The 21,686-nt window shown below is 42.7% G+C and overlaps 1 pseudogene; it reads right to left on the reverse strand.

The window, feature by feature from the left end:
• Positions 1–343: 343 nt before the first annotated feature.
• On the reverse strand, positions 344–463 carry LOC136649838 (5S ribosomal RNA; annotated as a pseudogene).
• Positions 464–21,686: the final 21,223 nt, after the last annotated feature.

Below are 21,686 nucleotides of genomic sequence, written 5' to 3' on the forward strand. Positions count from 1 at the left end.
ATTTTCAAATACCATAACATTATATATTTTCTGATGTGTAATTTCATTCAGAATGCAATGAAACAAGCAGCATTGAAATATCTCTATTCTATCAAAAGTTATAGCCAAAAAACCAACAGGGGTGGGGCAATGGTGCATCACCATGCCCACCGCTTGGGGCGTTGCTCGCCCCACTTCATGTCTGCCATGGGAGTGACGTGCTGGCCTCCTGCACCAGGTGATGCCAACAACCCTAGTGACACAAACGTACATGGGTTTTTGCATAGCAAAGAGCTTGTGTACGCATTTCAACTGGTGATTTGGTGGTGGTTGGCAACCTTCAGTCTCGAAAGACTATGGTATAAGCCTACAGCACCCGATATTCCCTGTTGGTCTCCCATCCAAGTACTAACCAGGCCTGACCCTGCTTAGCTTCCAAGATCAGACAAGATTGGGCATGTGCAGGGTAACAGTTGCTGTTGGTGATTTCGTAGGCTGATAACAATGATGCATTTTACAGCTTCATACATGCCATTTGTTACAAGTGCACATGGCTCTAATTTGGGCAAATAAACTGATACATTCATTCGTTACAACCAACTTTTGTTAGACTGTAGGCCTCAGGTCCTGCCAATGGTATTTCCTCATCTCCAATTGCCACTGTTCCATGTTGTGCCACACAAGCCAACCAGTTATTCAGATGCCTCTTATCCAGGCAAACTGGACCTGTTGTAAGCTTGAAGGTTAACAGTTAACAGTTATTGGTTAACAGAAGGTTATTGGTTAACAGTTGCTTGGAAGCATCACTGTCACAATCCCACTTGGGGGGGGGGGGAAGGAGAAAATAAGCTCAAATTAGAAAGGAGAAAACAAGCCTCCATTCATTTATTCATTTTTTTGTTACACAAGAAACAGGACCAACAATACACATCTTCAGGGCAAAATCTGTCATCTAAGAAGCTCAAACTGTTTTCGCAAACCCTGTTGAAATGGAGTCTTTGTGTGAGTTTATACCTTCATGGTTTGGTTTCTTAAACAAGCTTTCTATGCAAGAGGTTATAATTTCTCTCTGATCCTTCTGTCACCAATGATCTTCCATGTCTGCTATGTAACAAATAGTGGTACAATCACAGGTTTGTAAGAGCCAGTGCCTGAAATTTGTGGTTTCACCACACGGAGGTGCTTGTACTCAGTCATTAACAGTGGACAGATGACAAGGCTTTCCTTTTGTTTATAGCTGGTTTTACAAATTGCAAAACAAAATCGGTCGTAATGATTGCTAGATGTTTTCTAGCCAAGTTGTTACAAAACTCAGTAAAAAAAATTGAATACACCTTTTTTTTAAAATTTCTGCTTACCCAGATATTAATTGCCCACTTTAGACAGTAGGCAACAGGAGATGGAAAAAGCAATCGTCATTATCAGAATTAAGAATTTTAAGGAAGAAAAAAGAGAGAACTTTCAGAGAGCACATTGTTTCGAGAAGAGGAAGAATTTTTGGATTAAATCCAAAAAGAACAGAATGAAGAAAAAGAAAGAAGAAAAGAGAGGGGTTAAGAAATTTGAAAGAGTTAAGAAGAAAAAGAAGAGGGAGCAGTGGGAGGAGCAAGAAGGAAAATACGAATAAGACAGAGAATAAAGGAAGTACTAAGACAGAAAGTGGAAATGGCTGAACAACAAGTAGAATTTTTTTATCCTTATGTAGATATTAATGGACCGAATTCTTTTTAGAAATGAAGAGTATTCCATTAATTATATTAAATCAAAGTAGATGTAAATGAAAACTTGGAACACAAATATTACGAAAATTAAAGTCGTATTAAGATAACTAAAAGGGTTATTCTTTAAAAGAGAAATTATATAAAATAATTTATAATGGTATTTAATTCCAGAGAAAATAGTAAAAATGTACCCTAGGTCATCAAACAAATGTTGGATAAGTAAAGAATTGAGGGAATTTTTTATTATATGTGGTGGATATGTGAAAAAGCAAAGAAATATTGGAAAATGATATATAAACTGTTACAAGAGGTATTGAAGTGTGTATTACCATTTAAACTGGAAACATTCCTCTTAAATGCGATATCAGAAACTAAGTATCGGATAAGAAATATTTTATTTTAAATATTAGTTTAGTGGTAAGGAGAGAGTATAAGTAAAAAATTTGAAGCCTTTTTATGATTGGATAGATAATTTTAGATAAAAAATATTGATTGTTTAGTCAAATTATTAATCAGTAGATTAACAAATATGATAATTTTTGTATTGATGAATAATTTTGGTTTTAGACATTATCATTTTTTATTTTTTATTTTTTTTGTTGGACTAATGTTATAATCGATGGCCAATACCCTCATGTGTAACCTGTGTAGTCCCAGCCCTAAGTCTAACCCATTTTCCTTACCTGTATCTGTAATAAATAAATAAACTTCGTTAAAAAAAAGTAGAAAGTAGGTAACATTCGGTACAATTGATCAATGCAAAAGAAGAGACAGACTGGAGTAAAGGTGCCACCATTCATTCAGAACCAATCCTCACTTTCCTTGTTGCATTTAGAGGAAGTACAAAATAAATAGGCAACACATCCATTGTGAAGGATGCATATGTAGAATTAGATGTGCGCAGTTTTCGAAAGAAACAAAGAAGAGATGGGAATCAAACGTTCAGTCCAGTGAGCTGCCTTCAAGGCTTTCCTTAAAGGAGAAAAGGCACAAGTGCCCCCACTTCAAAGAATGTAAGCAAATGCCCTAATATTTCCATACTGAGATGCTGAAAGCTCTTACGGTAATAATTTACTCAGTAGAGTGCCCAGTTGATGTACCAATTTTTAATTGGTGCATAGAACATGAACTGTGTGGTCCAGCATCTTCTTCAACATCTTATGAGGCGCTGGGCTGCACATGAACATCTTGTTATGCGCTCTCCCCATTTCCTAGAGCAGCACAAAGTTCCAAGGGCTAAATTATCAGATTCAGGCTTCCTTTAGAGAAGAAGGAATGCCCATTGTTTTCTCCTTCAAAGGAAACCAGAATCTGGATAATTGTAATGTTTGTTTTATTTACAAATATAAAGGCTCAGCATTGGATGGAAGGGGATCACAAAGAGCGCCAATAAATTACAACAGTTTACATCACTTTCCCGGACAGGCATTCCTATACCCAAATGGTGTTTCAGCACTTAGCACAGGCTTCCATTCCATATCCTTGTATGCCTCTGTCTCAGATGTTCTTGCTTAGAAACGGACAGAAAATGCTACCTGTTTGTTTTTTTTTATTTTGTTTTTTTTTTTGTTTCTTCCTTATATGGACCACACAAGGGAGGAAGAGTCATCTCAGAGGGAGACCTGCAATTTTGGTAGCTTTCCAGTGTCCACTTTCATATGGTGTGCTTGAGTATCTTTAATTCCAGGAGGGCAGGAGGTCTGGTCTAGAGGGTAGAGCTTCCGTTAGCCTGAAGATAACAACAGAAGGTCACCAGTTCGAGGACACCGGCAGCTCCCTGAACAGCTGAGAATGGCGAGACCTTGAAGCAGCTGACAAGCCGAGCTGAGTGATTCCACCTGCTCTTGGTGTGAGCAAGAAGCGTCTTGGCTGCCCTTCATGTGAGAGATGGAGCTGCTTGTCAGCCTGTGTGGGAGAACTGGAGGCCAGAAGTGAGACCAAACCAGGAAGATCCATTCTGAAATGTTGGTTCTTGAAAGACAGAACCTCTATGATTGTAAAAATCCCCTTGAGGGATTTAGAAATGCCTGCCTATGTAAACCGCCTTGAATAAAGTCAGAGGACTAATCTGATGACCAGAAAGGCAGTATATAAATACCTAGTTGTTGTTATTATTATTATTATTATTCCTCATTCTGTCCAGCCCTGAGTTTTGTAAACAATCTGCCAACCATGTACTAGACATAAGAGTCAGCCTGACTAATGGTTCTTACCTAATCCCCTAACATTATACGAGCTGCTTTATTTCTAATGAGCCATTGTTCTATCTAACCTGGTATTGTCCACACTGACTGACCAGGAAGTTTCCAAGGTTTCAGGTGAGATCTTTTGCAGCTCTATCTAGAGATGCCAGGAATTCAATCTGGAACCTTCTGCTTGCAAAATGTGTGCTCTACCACTAAGCTGTGACCCCACGCCTTTTACTTCATGCCACAACTACCAATGCAGATGACCAGAGTTGCACATTGCAAAGGATTTTGGGATGTGCCTCTCAGATTGGAGGTTTGAGTCCTCTTGTGTGGAAAAAGTAATATCTGAAGCTAGGAAATAAGCTCTCCCCATCCTCCTATCATGTTTGTGAAAAGAGGCTAGGCCCACTGGGCAGGCAGAGCTCTACTTACAAGTATATATGATTTATGCAGGAGGTGTGACTCAGTGGTAGATCTGCCGCCTTATATGCTTGAAGATCTGGGGGCACCAGTTTGAAACAACCGGAAGTATCTAAGAACTGTCGACACAAGCTTACTCCCTTGGTGAGAAAGAGTAGTTGCTGTCAATCAAGCGTGAGAGGCAAAGCAACCAGAGGGAGGCTAGACCATGAAGGAATGAAGCTGGAATGAAGTTTTATGAATGATTAGAACAATTGTATTGTAAAAATCCCTACAGGGGCTTAGAAGAGCCTGCCGATGTTAACCTTCTTAAATTAAAGTCTGAGGAGAAATCTGACAATCAAGAAAGGTGGTATATAAATACCAGTTGTAATGATGAGGGTGATGGTGATGATGCAGACACAATACAAAAGGAAGAAAATTTCCATTTTACAACTTTTAAGCAGATAATCTTTTCAGCATTTTTTGAACACCATGACATTTCCCCCACACTTATGGACTAGCTACTGGGAACATGAAACATCTTCAAATGGGAGAGGAAAAGTGTGCTTATTCCAGCCTGCAGAGTTCCACTGTAGAATCTTCTAAAAAAAGCATTCTGCTCTTGTCTCAACCTTGATGATTGAGAATTTTCAGAAATCTGGGTGTTCCAAATGAGGGCACTCTGGGATGTGACCACAGACCATGTTTGACCAGCTGTGACCATGATCCCACCAAGTTTGTAAAAGCGATGACAGAGACTTTCAATACTTAGCATTCGACTCATCCAAAGACTATGCATGTCACCTCCCGCATTTGACAAAGAAGTTAAAAAATCTCCAGTTTCTTGTAATTAGGAAACATTTTTTACAAAACAGTCAGATGCGTTGACATCATGATGGCTGAACTAACCATGAATTGCTCAGTCCTCAGCCTTACTCATTAGCAACTTGCTTCACATTAATTGGAGCTTAAAAAAAAAAACAGGCTGATCGGGGGAATGGCACGCAGACAACTTAGACTCTGCAATCATATGTCACTAGTAGGCTTTATAAACAAGGAGCTGCGGGCTATATGATTGTCCTCGTTTCCAATTCAATTAAGAGCCACACTGTTGTTTTTTCCAGTGCTTCCCATTTTCCCTGCATTTCTCTTCTCCTTCCTTTATAGTGCAGCAGTGGTGTTGCATACTGAACCGGTGTAGGTGACTCCCAATTCATTTGTCTCATCGCAGCTCATCGTGTCTGGTACTAGGCAATTCTGTTGCACTGGCTTGAAGAGGAGCGGTACTGCAAGAGAGTTACTCAATTAAGAGCTAGCATCTGGCCCGGATAGTCTCAGATGGCCTTTGTCTGTAATGCTTTTCTTCACTACAGAATCATCAAGCCGATTCACGTTTGTTTGCCACAATTGTGTTTGCTGTGATTGCCACTCCCCCTTAACTAAATCATGCAGGAAATCCTCATGTCAGCAGCCCCAGCCCTGTGAGTGTGCTACACTCTTATGGAAACTTCCCACAGGATCCCCTAATTGCAGGTCATTCTGTTAAAGTATAGCCAGAGGGGAATGGGATCCAGACATGGGGACTTGGCAACCAAGTGGCAACCAACCCTATATCACAGGGAATGCATGAACTGGCTTATAGAAGTGTCCAGCCAAACAGCATGCCCTGCAGCACACAAGGCTACTACTACAATGGTTACTAATCTGCACATTCAGAAAAAATCAAGTGGTCCAGTGAAGGACTATACCACTTGAGAATGGAGATAGTGGAATCGCTTGCTTCAATACATTTTCTAAACTCCTGAAAATTCACATAACTTGCATGTAGAGATCTAACCTAGCAGGGAACACTTCCCTCCCTCCCCCCCAAGTTTGGCTAAATTGCCCTAAAGCCAGCCCTGACCATTCTGTTCCAGAAGAGCTGTACCAGATACTTTTTCTGAGCACGTAGATTGGTCTGCAGCTTTCGAGAGAATAAATATCAGACCTCCCTGCAGGAAAGGCCTGCTTCATCCTGCCTTACATGTTTAGAAACTTTAATCTATCTATGACAACTGATGCCCAGATCTTGTCCAGAACAGGAACCTGCCCACAGAACTTTGACAAGAGTGAACCACGCATGCTGGGGCAGGAGAAGGCCATCTGGGTAGATATCTCACAGATTTGCAGCAGATCAGTGAGAGTTTCCAACTCCCAGGTTTAGCAGCAATAAAAGGTGTCCTCTTTCTCCAAACTGAGTTGTCAGAATGAAGGAACATTACATGAAAGTCAGGAGTGGAGGTTTCCAGTCTCAGCTTTGGAACTAAAAACAAATGTTTTAATTGAGTATGTGTTGTGAGGATCCCTTTTTTAAAATTCTAAGTGCATATCCATCCTCCCGAGTTATTAGGTTGCACCTGGTTGATACTGGAATCCCAGTATAAAAGGAAGTGGATCCCACAAACCTGAAGTCTCCCCACCCAAGTGTAAACAACCACCTGCACCCACAACTATGCCATTCCAAGCTTCTTAATCTCAAGAAGTGCTCTTCAACCGCTCTGGTATACAGGGGGAAAGCTGTTCCCTAACAACAGAGTCAGCTGTAAAGAAGCAGATGACAGAGACCTCCCCATGTTCTCTGCATGAGTGATTCATTTTGCAGTAAAGAACATTGCAGCTGGATTCAGAATGAAGGGCTTAACAAAAATCAATGCAGAGCACCTGCCATTGCAGAACAGTCAGTGCAGCCCTGGGAAAATCTATACCAAGAACAGTTTGGAGGGGGAGGGAAAAACACTATAGATTCAGTAACAGGGTTGGAATTAAAGTCTCTGTAGAATCCAGAAATTATGCAACTGGTGGCAGTTGGCAGGTTGCAGTGACTGTAAAAATGGGTCATGCCAATTAGGATTGTTAACAGATCACCAACATTTTAAACAGAGGAACTTACATTCCTCTCTTTGCTGAGGTTCAACTGAATTCCAAATTAACAGAATCCAATGAAAAGTTCCGAGGCTGCACAAAATTTCTTGAAATACTCTACCTTTAATACTTGTCCCACACTGGGGAGAGGGGGGGACTTGTAAATGCCTCCCCAGGAACTTCCTACATTTAATAAATGGTTTATTGATCAGGAGGCAATTGGCAAAACTATTTTAAAGCAGAACAGGGTCAAGCTAGTCAAAAGTGCTTTAATATGTACAATGCATTTCGTCTTTAAAATCTGGTCTTATGTCAACTTGCACGGTCTATTTAAAAATAATAATAATAATAACAACAACTTTATTTATACCCCTCCCTTCTCCCCAAAGGGACCCAGGGCAGCTAGCGTGTTTTGATTAGCGTGTTTTGATTCCTAAAGATGTTCTATCTGATGGAGCACTTACCTGTTCTGCAGGCTTCCAGTACACAGCTGCATTGCCCTTTTAGGTGATGGTTGGACAAAACAGTACTGCTTATTTTAATGACTCACATGTTCTTGTTGTAGACCAGAAGTTTTCAAACTGTGGGTCACAACCCACCAGAGGATCACAATCCGATTTTTGGTGGGTTGTGAAACTGACAAGTTATGGCTGACAAGGAAAAATGTATTGAGCCCTATGGAAACTGAACCTTAGCATTTATTTATGTGCACATTTACTCACAAGTAGGCAAACATGCCTCAGTTCACTTTGAAGGGCAGTCCAAGGGAAACACAATGTCACCAGAATGGTCCCAATCTGATGAATGCATGCTCCATTAAACTCTCAAGAAGGAAGTTGTCCCCCCTCCAAGCTGTCAAGGAAAATGTATTGAGTCTTAGGGGAAGGGAAGGCAAAGGGGAATGCAAGGCCACCAGAATGGTTCCAATCTGATGAATGTGGAGCTCAACAAATGCTCGAGAAGTCCCCCACCGCAAACATATCAGAGTAAAAAGGATAGAAACAGAGGCTTAAGTGGCTGGTAAAGTGAAACTTTTTTAAAAATCTCATAAAAGTAGGTGGGTCCCAATACAGCAGTGATTTTCAACCTTTTTCGTGTCATGGCACACTGACAAAGTAGTAAAATTGTCAAGGCACACCATCAGTTTTACCATTTCAGTTTTACCATTTTACCATTGAAAAAGGCCATTTACCATTTCTTCAATGGTAAAAACGTTTTACCATTGAAAAGGCACACCATGCTGTTGTTGGGGGGCTCACATTCCCCCAATGGCCCTACTAATAAATGACCCTCCCCCAAACTCCCGTGGCACAGCTGCAGACCATTTGCAGCACACCAGTGTGCCATGGTCCAGTGGTTGAAAATGGCTACAATAAAGAGTCATTTTAAAAAGTGGTCCCAGTGCTACCACTGGCCAGAGAACCACTGGCCTAGTCATTAACTTGAACCCCTAGTCAACTTTCTCATTTTGCCTCCTGGTGAGCCTGATGCTTCTTGGCTAAGAACCTTTTAAAAAAAATTATTGGCAGCATCAGAATTTCTACAGTAGCATCAAAGTGCCCCTGCTGGTGGCATTGACACTCCTGATTAAGGGAAGGCCTGGAGACCTGCTTCCATCAGCTAAATCACTATTGACGTGCTTCAGTCCAGCAAATTTTGTGGTGATATACTTTTAAAACAATGAACCCATCACCCGCCGATACATTTACTTGAAATTTTGCTGGAAACTGAAGCATGTTATATAAGAAAATGAGAGGCATTCAATGGGAATTAATAGAACTGGCTAAAGAGAGTATGGTACCTCTCTCTCTCTCTCTCCTCTCTCTCTCTCTCTCTCTGATTTTTATGTGAGTAAATCATTACTCATTGGATCTTTCTGCATCTGACTGACCCACAACATGCAGTATCAGAAGTGGGTGCTACAAAAGATCAGAATAAAAAAGAATTTGGAGCACTTGAGAGTGCCTGGAGAACTGAGCTATTCAATGCCCCTGAATACTGGAAGAATTTTACATGCTGGCCAATGTCGCTGCAGAAGAAGAAAAAAGGATTCCAAGAAGGTAGCCATCTCCTTGAAAATGGCAGGGCAGTAGGGTCTCATAGCGCACAATACTTTCTATCTCTCAGAAACAGAAGAGCAACATTGTGATGTAGGGATGGAAAGGGTTGCGGGTTACTGTGTTTCAAAAAGAAATAAGATTTCTGAAAGTCTCATAAGAGACAAAACGGATTGGCTGACGGTAGAGGAATATATACCATACATGATTTCAAGTTGCAGTTCTTGGATTTATAGAATGCTGGCCAAAGTCTGTGATAGAGCCAAATTGTGCTTGGTATCAGAAACACTGTAGTCTGCCCAGCTCTCTCCACCTCCTCCGATGGGGACAGGACGACATCACAGACCATATGTAGAGATGGGAGAAAGCGGTTTGATTTTTTCACAAAATTTGCTGTTTTCCAAAGTTAGAAGTGCTGAAAGTGGTGTTATGTGTTTTTATTTGAAATTTACATTGTAATTATAAATTATAATCACTTTAAAACACTATTAGGCAGGTGATATAAGTGGTATAATGTTAGCAGATGCAGCCACAGTCATTATCCATGATCTCGCCCCCCTCTCACTTTAAATAATAAATACAAACCAAATAAAACAGGTGTTTTTTTGGCAGATTTCGGGGTTTTTTTGTTTTGTTTTTTTCTTTTACTAAAATGAGAAGTGCAGAAAGCGGCATTACGTGTTTTATTTTGTTATCACGGTTTTCACCCATCTCTAGCCATACGTTATTTGCCTTTATTAAGTTCAGAACAGTGAATAATGCTGCTTAATTAGGGGTTTATTGGGGAGATAACATGCAGTATTGTTTGGGGGGGGGGGTTCTTCCAGACAGAGTGTGGATGGGGGAGTGCCAAGGATGGGAAGGGGGCAGTTATCACTGTCAGCACCACCACTGATATCTTGATCTTATGATGCCCACAGTGGCAACTTCCTGCTTCAGGGAACTGACACGTGCCACATGTCAAGTTCATTTTCCATACAGTACATGTGGTAGTCAAGCTTTATCCACACCTGAGACTGCAAGGTACTAGTTCTGACTTTTAAAGCCCTTTATGGCTCAGGACTAGGCTATTTGAGAGACAACCTCCTTCCATATGATCCAACCCATCATCAACCCAGGTAATCAGAGAGGCCCCTCTTGCCACCACTGATGGAGATGAGGGGGATGGCAGCAAGGAAAAGAGCCTTCTCAGTGGTGGCACCCTGATGTAAAACTCCCTCCCCCTAAAATTAGAAATGACTCCCTCCTTGTGGTTCTTTCATTGGGGCCTTAAAACCTTTATATTTAGGATAGCATTTAAGCTGACATGATGAACTGGCATTTCTTTTTTACCAATGACAATTTTAATTGTTTTATGTGATCCTTGGCACTTGTTTTGTGTTTTATTTTTTTTAATTGATTTGATGCTTTATTGTTTTTAATGTTGTAAGCCACTTTGGTTGCTCTCACCAGGAGAAAGGCAGGATATAAATCCTCTAAATAAATCAATTGCTCTTCTCCTCCTGATGCACCAGCAGATTAGGAGAATGGGAAGTGTGGGATCAAGGCAGCAATTCTGATAAACATGCAAATATCCACATCAAGTCTAAAAAAAAAAATTTACATCCAACTATTGCACTATTTTATTCTAATTTGTATTCTTCGGAGATCCCTTCCTCATTTGCTGCTAAACTGGAATTCCTGTAGCCTGCCAAATAGCCCATTTCAATTAGCATACATTTACATGCATTGACGCATAAATGGGACTCCCTGTCCTGCTAGCATATGATCTTCTTCAACTCCAGTGGGCTGCAGGAGCAAGAATGGTTTTGCCTTTCTTGCTGGTGGCCATATCAACTTAAAGTTCAACATCCAACCATCCTTCAAGTATGACAACTATCAACAGATGATAAGGGTGTTCCACATCCACACAAGGATTTTCACTTAGCACGGGTCCGATTCTAGTGAACCAACACTGCAAAATCTTGGATTTACCATTCTAATTTTGTTCATCTTTACATTGCAATGTGACAATTATTCCCACTAAATAAAAGCAAAACATTGGCTTCCCAATGAAATCACCAGATTTACTGGTGCCCACCAGATTTATCAGATGTCCACCTGCCTATGGCACCTGGAATATGGTGTGAAATTTGACTTTACATATATTTTTAACCTTCATGGCTAGGAGAAAATGTAATCCTGAAAATGATGAGAAAGCCCAGAAATCAGAGAGAACCTTGGAACAAATTGCCACTTGTAAATTTGAATAAGAAAAAAAAAAATAAATGATTGGGGTTTGAGTGTGTGTGTGTGTGTGTGTGGATTTGTTTCTAAACAATAGACAGTAACCACTGGTAGCCAGTTTGAAATAGAGGAACCCACTGCTAGCTCTATTTTTCCAAGCACATTTAATGAGCTTTTGAGACTGTGCAATTCCTTAATCATGAAGGTTTGAAACTAAGCCCCAAATTCTAACACTTTTTAATGGCCCTGTTCTCATGCCTTTAATAACAGAAACTAAGATGCAGACGTTAAGCAGATGAAGCTTTCTTTCATGCGCACATCTATGCCATACTAGTCTCCAGATGAAACAAAAATGTTTCCTTCTCTTAGCAAGCAATCATGGCTGGAATGCAGTATTTGTCTAACACTAACATTCTGGTCCTGCCCATGCTCCTGTTCCAGATGCAGTCCATGCATGATTCCAGCAGCTGGTTTTCTACCCCTTCACAGCAGCCACATTTACAGACAAAGGGGTAGTTCATGTGATGCTCAAACTATGTGCCGCAAGAGAAGCTGTAGCACGCCTTGAGAGGCTGAGGTGTGCACCCACCACTCTATGACCTGCAGAGCAGGGAGGTCTGCAGCCAATGTATAGGCAATGACATCATCCTAAAGGAGGGAGTTATGGTGCCGCAAAACAGTGGGATAACTAAGGGGGGCAGAGGGAACATTGCCCCAGGTACCACGCCTTGATGGGGTGGCACCCTGCATCCCAATGGTGGACCTGAGCTGAAAAAGAACCTTCTAGGTCTCTGAGGCTTGGAAAGCCTGTGCTCAGCATTCTAATAGGCAAATGGCACCGGGGTGTGTGTTAAAACAGCGGGGGGATGTTAATTTTGTGCTCCCTGATGCCTTAAATATGCCACTGCCGCAGAATATCTATAGGAGTTGACAAGGAAAATGAATCCCAGTTTCAATCCAGAAGAAAACGGCATCCTAGCAGTTAGAAGTTCAGAAAAATGCTGGGACAGTTTGAAAAAACGAGCACTGCCTTATGATTCCACCCAGACATAGAGTTAGAAAGAAGAGAAGCCTCCACCATTAAACACAGTATTGGCATGACCGCTTCGCCAATTGCTGTACAACAATGGTGGCTCGTACAAGGGAACACATTTTTGTTTGCAAGACCTTTACACTGAATAGCCATCCATTGCTGAGCATTATTCAAAGGCCACATGCTCCGGATTCAAAGCAAAACACTCATTTTATGGTCTGCCTTTCTGATTATGAGGAGAAGATTTCAATTTAATCACTTGCTTGCCATTTGGCCTTTCCACACAAGTCATTAGCGATTAAGCTTTTGAAATATCTCAGTCAAATAACCTACTTGGGATAATTAAAGGCCGGCTCCCCCCCTCTCCCCGTCAGTTACTCTTATTTACAAGCTCAACATGAATCAAGATTACAAACACTTAGCGCAGCAAACAAGCTATTTGTCTTTGAAGCAGAAAGATACATTCTATTTTGGTTAGTAACCAGGCCGAGGAAAGCTGTAATGCATGCATCTTTAAATACTTGCAGTTAGTTTGGGGAGAATGTATGAGTTATGGAGCTGGATCTCGTAATTTTGCTCATAATTCTCAGGCTCATGTGACTTGGTATCGGACACCTCTGGTAGGGTTGCCAGCTGTTTTACTGGCCCCACGCCTGTGTTTTTTCAAGCACCCTGACATGTAAATGGGTAAAGCTTTTACTGGCATCAAGAGATGGTGATGCTGAAAGAGACTGTGGGCCCAATCCTGTCCAACTTTCCAGCACCAATGCAGCTACTGTGCAGCTTCGAGATAAGGGAACAAATGTTCACCTTGAGGAGGCCTCCAGAACTGCCCCCCACCACCACAGGATGCAGCACACACCTCATTGGCAGTGCAGCATCTGCGCTGAAAATTTGGATATGATTCATCCCTCTAGGAAGAGAATACTCTGCTAAGACATATATGTGACACCCATCTTCACATAATACCGTGTTTCCCCCAAAATATAACTATCATATTTTTTTTGGGCTCAAGAAGACACACTAGGTCTTATTTTCAGGGTAGATCTTATTTTTTTCAGCAGTCAGTCCCTTTATAGTTAATGGGACTTACTCCCTGGAAAGTGTGGAGAGCCTCAGAGCCTGGTAGGCAGGGTTGCCTCACTTGCTGCTTCCCATCTCAGCTCCTCCTCAGCGTCCTCTGCCCAAGGTAGCACAGCAGGCGCTTTCTAGGTGGTGTGCACGGGAGTGCAGCGTTCCTGGTCACGTTGTCCACCTGTCCCCGCCGAGGACCCCTTCCGCCACCCATCCCCCATCCCAGCCCTGATCACAACTAGGTCTTATTTTCGGGGTAGGTCTTATTTTCTGGGAAACAGGGTATATACATTACCTTGATCCAATGGATTGCAAATGTATTCTGGAGACAGACCAATTGGACAACTCTAAACGATCATTCAAAGATTCCTTCTATTCTAGTTTAGTCTGGAACAGTCATTCTTGTTCACTCATTTCCTATGGAGAATCCAAATAACATTCTTGCCAATCCACTACATTCTACTGTTTTATGCGTTGCCTCTCCCATCATTTTTTTAGAACTGATTTCACACCACCCAAAAAACAGAATTGCCATGTCAGCTTGACTTGTGCAGCCTGGCAAACTACTGTTGAGACTTTTCAGGGCTACTGTGCCTTTAATTAATGCCTTCTTCCTGGCAGCTTCTGCCTTTCTTTCTTTTTTATTTTATTTTTATTTTTATTTATTTTTTGCTTCTTGTTCAGTGCAACAGTAGCAGAATAGATTATAAATCAGTGCTGTTTCTGAGGTGTGTGAATAGGAGTGTAGTCAGGGACGGGTGGTGCAGGTGTGGTAGAACCATTGTAGTCCATGGAAAAGCAACACAGCTGCCCTGCCTGCTTACACCCATAAGATCATAAGAACAGCCCCACTGGATCAGGCCATAGGCCCATCTTGTCCAGCTTCCTGTATCTCACAGCAGCCCACCAAATGCCCCAGGGAGCACACCAGATAACAAGAGACCTCATCCTGGTGCCCTCCCTTGCATCTGGCATTCTGACATAGCCCATTTCTAAAATCAGGAGGTTGTACATGCACATCATGGCTTGTAATCCGTAATGGATTTTTCCTCCAGAAACTTGTCCAATCCCCTTTGAAAGGCATCCAGGTCAGACGCCATCACCACATCCTGTGGCAAGGAGTTCCACAGACCAACTACACGCTGAGTAAAGAAATATTTTCTTTTGTCTGTTCTAACTCTCCCAACACTCAATTTTAGTGGATGTCTCCTTACACCTGCTTTCTCAGATATAAGGAGAACCTCCTCAGGTGTAAGCAAGCAGGGCAGCTGTGGTGCTTTTCCATGGACTACAATGGGGTGGTTCTGCCTCACCTGCCATACCCACACCACATGTCCCTGAGTGGGGTGGTTAATTTTCTCTCATGCTCATTTTTATTGTTGTCCTTTCATTCTTAATAGTGAAACAATACTATTTCACTTTTGAAAAAATGAAAAGGAAAAAATGAGAGACAATCAATAGTTAATTCCCCACCCAAAAAAACAGGAACTGAATAATTAAGGTGCAATTAAGACAATATTTTTAGGTGCAATTAAAAGCCTCTTCATTAGTCAGAAATCTCTGGGGTGGAGTAGTTCAACTGCATGTCTCCCAGAAGGCTTTGCTGAAGGTGCCTAATGCCATTGGGCAATGGCATAGCTACAGGGGTGGTGCAGTAAGTACTGCAGTGAAAGAGAAGCCCTGTTGTCGCCCCCATAACGGTCAACAACTGCAGGCAGCCATTTTGGAGGAGATGCTAAAGAACAACGGCTCTCAAGCATTATATCACCACCACCCACTTTGTTGTCTGCAGTGGCCATATCATACCTGATAATGCTTTGCAGCTTCTGAGTAGCCAGCCCGCAACCCGCTAAAAATTGGGTTGTGACCCACCAAAAACTGGGTCACAACCCACACTTTTGAGAACCGTTGCTGCAGGGGGAATGAAGAATAGCAAATAAGGGCCCAATCCTATCCAGTTTTCCAGTGATGGTGCAGCAGTGCCACTGGGGAATGCACTGCTTCCTGTGGTGGGGAGGCAGTCACAGAAGCCTTCTCAAAGTAAGGGAAAGTTTGTTCCGTTATGTCGGGGCTGCATTGTGGTTGCACCGGTGCTGGAAAGTTGGATAGGATTGGGCCCTAAGTCTGTAGTCATATCTGGAGGAGGCTTTCAGTGAAATGGACGGTTAATTATTGTTACTGCTTTAGTAATTTCTTGTGAGTCATTTTAAAGGCCCATATGGGTGAAAGATGGGATATAAATACTTTAAATAGACAAACAAGCTTTGGTTTCTTCTGACTATACAAATCCAGCATTCATTTGGCTTACCTCACCACTTTGAATCATTCTCCTCTAAGAAAGCAGGCAGAATATAACCCAAAAATGCCCTTCTAAAAGGAGGCAACATACACCCAGAAGTTCAGGAGACGCAGATTGGAAAGACTTCAGTTTGACTGGTCCTTGGTGGCTTGCAAATGCCCTCCCCCATGACAGCCATTTTAACCTTCTTGACAACTGACCTAAGTAGTGGTTAATTATGCTCTGCTTTACTGGGTCTTTGAAGCATAAATTCACAGAATGTGTTTTAAAAAGTCAATAAGGAAGCAAAAGGGGGGTGGACTTCAAAAGCTCAGCACACACAATTGCACTTTCATTCCATATTCAGGACTTGTGTTTTTACCAAGGTATACATGACAATTAATTTGCAAGATACATTGTTAGGTTTTGTCTCTTCAGCCTGGAGTGAGGCCTCTCTGTTTTTGTATACCAGATATTTCAAGAGTAAATGCGAGCTGAAAATGTCTTTTGGAAAGAAATTCCCACTAGAAGCCTTGCATTAAGTTCAAGCCTTTTATTGAAAGTGTCACTAAATCCCATTAAATCCTATTTTCACTCAGTCATCAGTAGCTCTGGGTGTGTATAGATAGAAATAATGCTATAAGGGATTATGCTTTGGGAAAGAACCTTAAGCTGTCCTCCTCAGTTCATTCGTTCCCTGCAAAATAACTTGCTGATTCTTTCAAAAGTTCCACTTTAAGCTTCCCGAGTCAAGAGGATATTGACAAAGCTGCTTTTCATAAAAAGTTCGTGCTAATGCCTTACAGCAGATCTTGAGCATGCCTGCACTGTGTTTAAAAGTTTGGGCTCGGGGCAGTGGGATGAACGCCAAGCACAGGATTGGGCTCTAAGGTGGCTATGCCTTAGCCCCCAAACTAGAGCCAATTGGGTAAACTTGATGCCATTTTTAGATTCAGCACCCTGAATATACCCAAAAATAGATCTAATTTTTAAGACAGCAAAATGTGTGTAGGCCTGTGTAATCTGAAGCAGTATTAAAGCAATCTAGTAACATACTGCGTATCAGCAAAATATCATATTACAAGAGAAATTAAAGGTTCCATGCTAAAACAGCTGATTCTGAAGCTTACTAAGAATTTCAGTTAGTGTAAAGCCATCAGCTGTGATGAGTTTATATATTCTATTAGCTTTGCAAGTGATTTAGTTTTGTTTATGGTGGTTGTTTTCAAATTGCCATCCAGGAATACAGAGTACAACTTTAACAAGCGAAAAGTCATTTGTGACTGTGGCTACAGGAAACCTGTTTTGTATGCCCCTCCCCCCCCAACAAAATCACATGCATACTTAAAAGAAAAAAAGTAAATTTTCAGTCAAATTTACTGACTTTTGTTGTGTGATCTTATAAAATGTCTATGAGAAAAAATTGTGTGTAGATTTTTCCTACTATGAATTCATAACAAATAAGGCAAAGTTTAATTTATTAATGCTATATCGAAAAATACATTTTGGTTTATCTTCATTTTTTTCCCCTTCTCTAATTCCAAAAAGTGGAAAGAAAATTCCCATCACCAAAATCTGTGTGGCTTGATTTACACAACCTTATGGGAAACTATTCTGGAAAAAGGTCAGAATGTGAACTGTCATGTTCCATCAATGGGATAAAACCAAGATGGCCAACCTTTCAACTTTAGAGCTCTTGGACCTTTAACAAAGCCAATGGTTCCCAAACATTTTCAACTGGCAGCTCCATTGACCTGCTTTGTCATTGCCTGCAGCTCCCCATTAGGGCTACAATCCTATACATTATATAGGGCAGGGGCATTTTTGTGAGGATTCAGTGGCTCCCCAGGGAGCCATGGCTCACAGTTTGGGAATCACTGGTTAAAGTTGACAAGCTGCACCTGCTGAAATTTCCTCCTCTACAGCATTGTTAAAGGTCCAGGAACCCTAAAGTTGAAAGTTTGGCAACCCCTGGGATAAAAGCTGTATTTGGGCTGTGCCCATAAGAGAAAAACTACCATAAGAACATAAGAACATAAGAACAGCCCCACTGGATCAGGCCATAGGCCCATCTAGTCCAGCTTCCTGTATCTCACAGCGGCCCACCAAATGCCCCAGGGAGCACACCAGATAACAAGAGACCTCATCCTGGTGCTCTCCCCTACATCTGGCATTCTGACTTAACCCATTCCTAAAATCAGGAGGTTGCGCATACACATCATGGCTTGTACCCCATAATGGATTTTTCCTCCAGAAACTCGTCCAATCCCCTTTTAAAGGCGTCTAGGCTAGACGCCAGCACCACATCCTGTGGCAAGGAGTTCCACAGACCGACCACGCGCTGAGTAAAGAAATATTTTCTTTTGTCTGTCCTAACCCGCCCAACACTCAATTTTAGTGGATGTCCCCTGGTTCTGGTATTATGTGAGAGTGTAAAGAGCATCTCCCTATCCACTCTGTCCATCCCCTGCATAATTTTGTATGTCTCAATCATGTCCCCCCTCAAGCGTCTCTTTTCTAGGCTGAAGAGGCCCAAACGCCGTAGCCTTTCCTCATAAGGAAGGTGCCCCAGCCCCGTAATCATCTTAGTCGCTCTCTTTTGCACCTTTTCCATTTCCACTATGTCTTTTTTGAGATGCGGCGACCAGAACTGGACACAATACTCCAGGTGTGGCCTTACCATAGATTTGTACAACGGCATTATAATACTAACCGTTTTGTTCTCAATACCCTTCCTAATGATCCCAAGCATAGAATTGGCCTTCTTCACTGCTGCCGCACATTGGGTCGACACTTTCATCGACCTGTCCACCACCACCCCAAGATCTCTCTCCTGATCTGTCACAGACAGCTCAGAACCCATCAGCCTATATGTGAAGTTTTGATTTTTTGCCCCAATGTGCATGACTTTACACTTACTGACATTGAAGCGCATCTGCCATTTTGCTGCCCATTCTGCCAGTCTGGAGAGATCCTTCTGGAGCTCCTCACAATCACTTCTGGTCTTTACCACTCGGAAAAGTTTGGTGTCATCTGCAAACTTAGCCACTTCACTGCTCAACCCTGTCTCCAGGTCATTTATGAAGAGGTTGAAAAGCACCGGTCCCAGGACAGATCCTTGGGGCACACCGCTTTTCACCTCTCTCCATTGTGAAAATTGCCCATTGACACCCACTCTCTGCTTCCTGGCCTCCAACCAGTTCTCAATCCAGGAGAGGACCTGTCCTCTAATTCCCTGACTGTGGAGTTTTTTCAGTAACCTTTGGTGAGGGACCGTGTCAAACGCCTTCTGAAAGTCCAGATATATAATGTCCACGGGTTCTCCCGCATCCACATGCCTGTTGACCTTTTCAAAGAATTCTATAAGGTTTGTGAGGCAAGACTTACCCTTACAGAAGCCATGCTGACTCTCCCTCAGCAAGGCCTGTTCGTCTATGTGTTTTGAGATCCTATCTTTGATGAGGCATTCCACCATCTTACCCGGTATAGATGTTAGGCTGACCGGCCTATAGTTTCCCGGGTCCCCCCTCTTTCCCTTTTTAAAAATAGGCATGACATTTGCTATCCTCCAATCTTCTGGCACTGTGGCCGTTTTGAGGGACAAGTTGCATACCTTAGTCAAGAGATCTGCAACTTCATTCTTCAATTCCTTAATAACCCTTGGGTGTATGCCATCAGGGCCCGGTGACTTATTGATCTTTAATTTATCAATGAGGTCTGAAACATCTTCTCTTTTAACCTCTATCTGACTTAACTCCTCGGTCAGGAGGGGCCGTTCGGGCAGCGGTATCTGCCCGAGGTCTTCTGCCGTGAAGACAGATGCAAAGAACTCATTGAATTTCTCTGCCATCTCTAAGTCTCCTTTTATCTCCCCTTTCCCTCCCTCACCATCCAGAGGGCCAACCGCTTCTCTGGCGGGTTTCCTGCTTCTAACATATTTGAAGAAGCTTTTATTATTCCCCTTAATGTTGCTGGCCATGCGTTCCTCATAGTCTCGCTTGGCCTCCCCTATCACCTTCTTACATTTCTTTTGCCACAGTTTATGTTCCTTTTTATTCTCTTCATTAGGGCAAGACTTCCATTTACGGAAGGAAGCTTCCTTGCCCTTCACAGCCTCTCTAACTTGGCTGGTTAGCCATGCGGGCACTCTCCTGGATTTAGTGGAACCCTTCTTTCTTTGTGGTATACACCTCTGCTGGGCCTCTATTACTGTTGTTTTAAGCAGCCTCCATGCACTCTGGAGAGACTGGACTCTTTTTACCCTCCCTTTCAGCCTCCTTCTAACCAGCCTCCTCATTTGAGGGAAGTCCGCCCGTCGGAAGTCAAGGGTTTTTGTTAGAGATTTGCCTGGTATTCCTCCCCCAACGTGCACGTCAAAACGGATCGCAGCATGATCACGGTTCCCCAATGGCTCAGTAACGTTTACATCTCTAACCAGGTCCTGCGTACCGCACAAAATTAAATCCAGAGTCACCTGTCCTCTGGTGGGCTCCGTGACTAGCTGATCTAAGCCACAGTCATTTAGCACGTCAAGAAATCCGGTTTCCTTATCGTGACCAGAACACAAATTGACCCAGTCAATATGAGGATAATTGAAGTCCCCCATGATTACAACCCTGTCCTTCCTTGTCACTTCCCTGATCTGTTTCCTCATTTCAAGGTCCCCATCAGATTTCTGGTCTGGAGGGCGATAGCACACCCCCAGTATTACATCGCTGCTCAAGCCTGGTAATTTAACCCACAGAGATTCTACGGTGGAGTCGGACCCACCTTCAATCTCTACTTTGCTGGATTCTATCCCTTCCTTAACATAAAGGGCCACCCCACCTCCAACACGCCCCTGCCTGTCCCTCCTGTAGAGTTTATAGCCCGGGATTGCGGTATCCCACTGATTCTCCGCATTCCACCAGGTTTCCGTTATGCCCACTATGTCAATATTTTCCCTTGTCACCAGACATTCTAGTTCTCCCACCTTTGCTCGTAGACTTCGGGCATTCGCATAAAAGCAATTATACACGGAATGCCCCAGGATGGGCTGCTTATTCGCTCCTTTGTCCCCGCATCCTCTCATTGTGCCAAACTGTCTATCACATCCCATCTCCCTACCTTTCCCAATTTCTTCTCCTACCCTGCCTTTGTCTTGTTGTTCTCTAACCTCCCCATCCTCATCCCATAGGGATGAGGAGTCCCGAACCGGATGCCCCTCGGCTCCTGTCGGCCTTCCCCCAGGGATCAGTTTAAAAGCTGCTCTGCCACCTTTTTAATGTTATGTGCCAGCAGTCTGGTTCCATTCTGGTTCAAATGGAGCCCGTCCCTCTTGTACAGGCCCCGCTTGTCCCAAAACGTTCCCCAGTGCCTAACGAATCTAAACCCCTCCTCCCTACACCACCGTCTCATCCACGCATTGAGACCCCTGATCTCCGCCTGCCTAGCTGGCCCTGCGCGTGGAACAGGTAGCACTTCAGAGAACGCTACCTTTGAGGTCCTGGCTTTCAGCTTCCTGCCTAAAAGCCTAAATTTGGCCTCCAGGACCTCCCAGCTACACTTGCCCACGTCGTTGGTGCCGACATGCACCACAGCCGCTACCTCTCCCCCAGCACTGTCTACCAGCCTGTCTAGACGAGAAGTGATGTCCGCAACCTTCGCACCAGGCAGGCAAGTCACCATGCGGTACCCTTTCTTCCATTTCTAAATCATACCCTTGAACATTATATTAGAACATTAAATGCAATGTTTATGCAGTTCTTCGTAACTTTGTAAACAATCACATGAAGACCTTGAGCATGTCACTGGCAAAAAGTGTTTTGGCTCTGTGTTTTGATACTT

The sequence above is a fragment of the Tiliqua scincoides genome, chromosome 4, assembly GCF_035046505.1.
Source record: "Tiliqua scincoides isolate rTilSci1 chromosome 4, rTilSci1.hap2, whole genome shotgun sequence".
Taxonomy (NCBI): domain Eukaryota; kingdom Metazoa; phylum Chordata; class Lepidosauria; order Squamata; family Scincidae; genus Tiliqua; species Tiliqua scincoides.